Raw genomic sequence first — 6346 nt, 5'->3', positions numbered from 1 at the left:
AAAATAATAAATGCAGTTTACATCGTGCAAAATCACATTTCAAACATTCACAATGCTTGCAGTGACAGTTATTTTAAGAAACAGTCTACTGAATTGTTTTGCCATTTGAAACTCCTTTTTAAAGAATGAATACCTTGATTATTGCATCGATACACAAGGTTTCAAAATTCAAGGGGTCGTGAAATGTTTTCCGAAAATTTTGAACGACGTGTGTATTTGGAATTCTGACCCTTCATTCTATAGTATACCTTGGTCCGTTTCATCGTCTGGGTTGATTGAATAGCGAAAAAAACTAAATTTCGGTTTCCCAGCGCGCGTCCCCCTCAACTAATAGCAAACGTCATTTTAAGAAGCCAATAAGAGGCTTCTGTCGTCAACACAACATGGCGGCTTAGCGAGGCCTGTTTAGCCATAGTTGACCGAGGTTACAGCACGCATATTGACTCGAATGTGGCACCGTCGTCTGCTCAGAATGGATCTGCTAGCTCTCAAGCATGGAGGTAAAAAAACTAGGAGGGAGTGCGCTCAGCCTCTGCAAGCCATCCTCCTCTGACGCCGCTGCCGAGGGCCCTTTTGCGCACTGACTCATGGGAAATAGGCCCTCCTCCACAGTTACCAGACTGCCAGCCAGCGGTGCTTTTTAGTGAACGTCCGTGCTCCGAAGTAGCGCAGCGCAGCGCTTTGGCGGAATGCGTACCGAGCTCGAGGTTGTCTGCAGGCTCCGCGTCTCTGTTGATTACACTCGAGTTTTTGGGTGCACTGTAGAAAACTGCGGGTAAACTTTTCATCAAAGGGTGCGGCCGCGACCTCGTCACTGTTCAACTGTGGTTCATAAAGAGAATGGAGAGGAATTCCTTTCGTCGTTATACACGCATACGGAGCGTTTATTTCAGCGCATGCTATGAGCGGAGAACTCGAGAGTAGGCGAAGAAACGAGCCTCTAAAAAAGGGCGCAGCGGCTTCCAGAGCGCTCACGGCGGACGGACGTGTTGAACGAGCGCTCCGGCGCGCTGCGCAAGATTCTATTTCTCGGGCAGGCGGACTTCGGCCCGCCCATGGGCCCTCCGTTCTCCGCTATTCTCAAGGCACAAGTCGTGCCGAATACGCGCGCGCACTTAGGCGGTTCCGACGTGAAATTCAGCAGTGAAGTATTTCTCTCTCTCTCGCTGTCGAGAGAGAGTGCCGGCGGTTTTTACGTCTGCCCCTGCGCGGGGTCTCCCGGCCACTGCGCACAATCACTTACAAAAAGAAGTAAACTGTATGTATACATAGCCGCGCGCTCGTAGCGTCCTGTCTCGGACTAATCGCGCGCGCGGCATACTGCAATAGCGGCCGGGGTGGGGCGCCCGGTCGCGTATACCGTCGGAGGTAGCACCCACGGAGCGTTCGTGTCACGCGTGCACTACCTGGCGAAGAGCGAGCGAGAAGTCAAGCCCGCCTGTTCGATGAACGCACAGAGGCTCACCACTGTTCTGTCACGGATATAGAGGCTAGAATATCACGGGTGCGCGCAGGGCCGCGCGGCCACAGGAGCGCTTCCAGACTGTCGGGGATGATTCCCAGCGCCCTGCAGGCCGCGAGAATCTCGCGAGGCGGCACTGCAGAAGCGGCACAGCGAAGGAGCATGTGCTCCAAGTGTCTCCACTGCGCCGCAGTCAGCGCACGCGTCGCTCGGGGATGGTGGCCGCTGCGGCGAGCGAGCAGTTTGCGCTCACCACGGAGCCGTCAGTGAACGCAAGCAGATGGTCGCCTAGTTGCTCGTACAGCAAGAGAGCGAAACCGAAACCGAAATCCAGCTAAGAGCTACCACTGCCTTGTCACGTGAGGGCCTATTTCCCATGATGCTTTCCATTATATTTTTTATGACTAGGCTTCAAGGTTGTGACGTCATGGTCCCTCCTAGTTTTTCTTCCTCCATGCTCTCAAGCCATGGAGGAAGGACCATGTGTCAAGAGGACACATGTGCAAAAACTTGGCCGGCGCGCCGCACCAGTCGCCGCTTGCGAACTGCCGCCTACTGTAAGCAGGGACACGGAGCGGCAAGCATCTTTGCGCTGCTAGACTCATGCCCGGCCCACATCCGATGTAACACTTTGCCACCGCACACCAGCGCCTGCGCGCTGCTTTGCTACTGAAGTTCGCACCAGAAAAGACAAAATAGCGATGTTATCAGAAAGACTGCCGGCTGTACTCGGGCGGCTACAAAGCGTGCCTGCCCACGTAGCGCGCTTTCGGCAACGGCGCTCGACGCGGGCGCCCCGGGCGACGAACTGCACTGCTCTCTGGCTGCCCTGGTCGTCGCTAGGCCTGTTCCGCATCGAAGCCGCGGTGGACAGCGCTTCGGAAGTAGCCTGGGTTATAATAAAATGCCTGATTTTGGCATCGCTTTACTGTCAACAGCATCGTCTCACAACAAAAAATATGGTCATTGTTGCGGTGCGCTCGGCAGCGGAGCTATATAGCGGACGCCAGGCGCGCAAGTCGAACCGCAACGGCCGGACAGCGGCAGCTGAGCGGCGGTTGTGGCAAGAAATTTGCTCATATTACAGTTGCTGCTTCTACCAGCAACTCGGCATTGTTCAACGACCCTCAAAAATGATATATTTTCCACACTTCTTGCTCCCACAGTTTATTATTTACGTGAAGAAAAATCTTTAGCTCATTTTTATGACGCCAGCGGACGGGATCCAGGTTTGCCGGCCGGCCTGCAGACTCGCTGTATTCCACATTCGCACCAGAAAAGACAAAACAGCCATGCTATCAGAAAGGCTGCCTGTTATATTCGAGCAGTGGCAGCATGCCGAGCTTTCGGCAACGACGTCGCCTGCGGACGCGCCGGGCGATGAACTGCGAGGCTTGCCGGCGGCCCTGGTCGTCGCTAAGCCTACCTGGTTTTGCATCGATACTATCGATACCGCAGCTGAGGGAGCTTCGGAACTGGTCAGCGCTGTAAAAGGTACTACTCTCGTCACCCCTTTAACTGTGAACCTGTCCCATAATAAAATAAAGATATGCTCGATTTCCGCGACGCCAGCGGAGCTAGCAAATGCCAGCTATGCGAGCGGCGACCAGGCAGTAAATAAAGCGGTCATGGGACGAAATTTGCTTGTATCGCCGAATTAAATACTGCCAGCAACACGGCATCAGCCAACGATCCTCAAAAATGATTTATTTTTGGCATTCATCCACTCCAGTGCTTGTTATGAGCGTGAACAAATAATACTAGCATGTTTTTCTGACGCCGGCGGCCGGCATCCAGGCTGACAGGCCGGCCCCGAGAAACGCGCCCCCACGTCATTATGATGCTGGCGCTCTGCGCGCTCGCATTCTGCCCCTTGCAGTGCGACGCGCCGCGTGCGGTCTGTCATTGACATCGGTTGGGCGCAGATGGCGAGCTGCTGTCAGTCGTTGTTACGCCGCTTGCAACGGCTCGATCGCGCGCCCGGCAAGTAGCGGTCATGCCGAGAGCCCGCGACACCTCTGCCTGCGCGGGAGCACCGACCGTGAACCTCCGAACCCGGTCGTGGACTCGAGTCTTCATCTCTATCGCAAGGGGTGGGTTGACTCGCAGCCCCATCTGCAAATTATGCCTAACCCTCTTCACGCTTCTGGAATATATTTTTCTGCAGCAAAGAACAGAAGCGCGGAGCCGATGCGCGCCGCGATAGCTGACTCGTTGGTATCGAGTTCATGTAAACAGAGTCGTCGAGATGGGCTGGCCTTGCTCAGCTCGATTCTCTGACTCAAACCACCGTTGTCAAGGAACACCACCTAGATAGGTTCACGTAAGAAAGGCTATGTCGAGCCGCTGATACTGAAGCCAAGGAGGATGGCGAAGCAGAACCGAAACCGAAACTGGTCCCAGGCCAGTGATGTATGACCACGCGCTGCAGTTTAACAGAGTGCAATTACGCGTGCAAATAATTGGAAAACCTTGTTTCACTTTCTGAATTTCTCATAAAGCTATTATTTTAGGGAAAACGAAAGTTGAAGATATCTGTGCGTTTCTGAAGATCTTAAAATGACGTAGTCGAGTAGTGCGTGTGCCAGCCGACGGCGGCGCATGGTCGTTTCATGAGCACAAAAAGGAAGCGATTTCGAACGGGCTTTATTAAATGCAGACTCAATATTGAGTCGAAATATTTCGTAATCAGCATGTCTAATGTTTATGGAAGCAGTAAAAATTAAAACCGGGCAGCTTCATTTTCTTTTCACAACCCCTTTCAGTTTTCACTATTGTAATCACAAGGTAGCTGAGCACTACTTTCGTGACAGACTTTAAATATGAATTCCTACCTAAACAGCAAGTTCTCTCCTTGTTTGTACAAACAATTGGTGAGATCTACTGGGATATGGCAATACTTTTATACATTTTGTGATAGTAGATATTCCCTTTAATACAATGATGTTGTACCCCACCACGGTGGCTCAGTGGTTACGGCGCTCGGCTGCTGACCCGAAAGACGCGGATTCGATCCCGGCTGTGGCGGTCGAATTTCGATGGAGGCGAAATTCTAGAGGCCCATGTACTGTGCGATGTCAGTGCACGTTAAAGAACCCCAGGTGGTTGAAATTTCCGCAGCCCTTCACTACGGCGTCTCTCATAGCCTGAGTCGCTTTGGGACGTTAAAGCCCATAAACCAACCAACCAACCAACCAACCAACCGACCGACCGACCGACCGACCGACCGACCGACCGACTGACCGACCGACCGACCGACCGACCGACCGACCGACCGGCCGGCCGACCGACCAACCAACCAACCAACCAACCAACCAACCAACCAACCAACCAACCAACCAGATTGTTGGCTGGCTAGCCGGCCGGCCGGCCGGCCGGCCGGCCGGCCGGCCAACCAACCAACCGACCGACCGACCGACCGACCCGACCGACCGACCGACCGACCGACCGACCACCGACCGACCGACCGACCGACCGACCGACCGACCGACCGACCGACCGACCGACCGACCGACCGACCGACCGACCGACCGACCGACCGACCGACCGACCGACCGACCGACCGACCGACCGACCGACCGACCGACCGACGACCGACCGACCGACCGACCGACCGACCGACCGACCGACCGACCGACCGACCGACCGACCGACCGACCGACCGCCCGACCGACCGACCGACCGACCGACCGACCGACCGACCGACCGACCGACCGACCGACCGACGACCGACCGACCACCGACCCGACCGACCGACCCGACCGACCGACCGACGACCGACCGACCGACCCCGACGACCGACCGACCGACCGACCGACCGACCGACCGACGACCGACCGACCGACCGACCGACCCGACCGACCGACCGACCGCCGACCGACCGACCGACCGACCGACCGACCGACCGATCCGACCGACCGACCGACCGACCGACCGACCGACCGACCCCGACCGACCGCCGACCGACCGACCGACCGACCGACCGACCGACCGACCGACCGACCGACCGACCGACCGACCCGACCGACCCGACCGACCGACCGACCGACCGACCGACCGACCGACCGACCGACCGGACCGACCCGACCGACCGACCGACCGACCCGACCGACCGACCGACCGACCGACCGACCGACCGACCGACCGACCGACCGACCGACCGACCGACCGACCGACCGACCGACCGACCGACCGACCGACCGACCGACCTACCGACCGACCGACCGACCACCGACCGACCGACCGACCGACCGACCGACCGACCGACCGACCGACCGACCGACCGACCCGACCGACCGACCGACCGACCGACCGACCCGACCGACCGACCGACCGACCGACCGACCGACCGACCGACCGACCGACCGACCGACCGACCGACCGATCCGAACCGACCGACCGACCGACCGACCGACCGACCGACCGACCGACCGACCGACGACCGACCGACCGACCGACCGACCGACCGACCGACCGACCGACCGACCGACCGACCCGACCGACCGACCGACCGACCGACCGACCGACCGACCGACCGACCGACCGACCGACCGACCGACCGACCGACCGACCGACCGACCGACCGACCGACCGACCGACCGACCGACCGACCGAGCCGACCGACCGACCGACCCGACCGACCGACCGACCGACCGACCGACCGACCGACCGACCGAGCCGACCGACCGACCCCGACCGACCGACCGACCGATCCGACCGACCGACCGACCGACCGACCGACCGACGACCGACCGACCGACCGACCGACCGACGCGGACCGACCGAGCCCGACCGACCGACCGACCGACCGACCGACCGACCGACCGACCGACGACCGACCGACGACCGACCGACGACCGACCGACCGACCGACCGACCCGACGC

Source organism: Amblyomma mixtum, chromosome 7 (genome assembly GCF_055824585.1).
Source record: "Amblyomma mixtum isolate Tamu chromosome 7, ASM5582458v1, whole genome shotgun sequence".
NCBI classification, from domain to species: Eukaryota; Metazoa; Arthropoda; class Arachnida; order Ixodida; family Ixodidae; genus Amblyomma; species Amblyomma mixtum.
Note: the sequence above shows the minus strand (reverse complement) of the source record.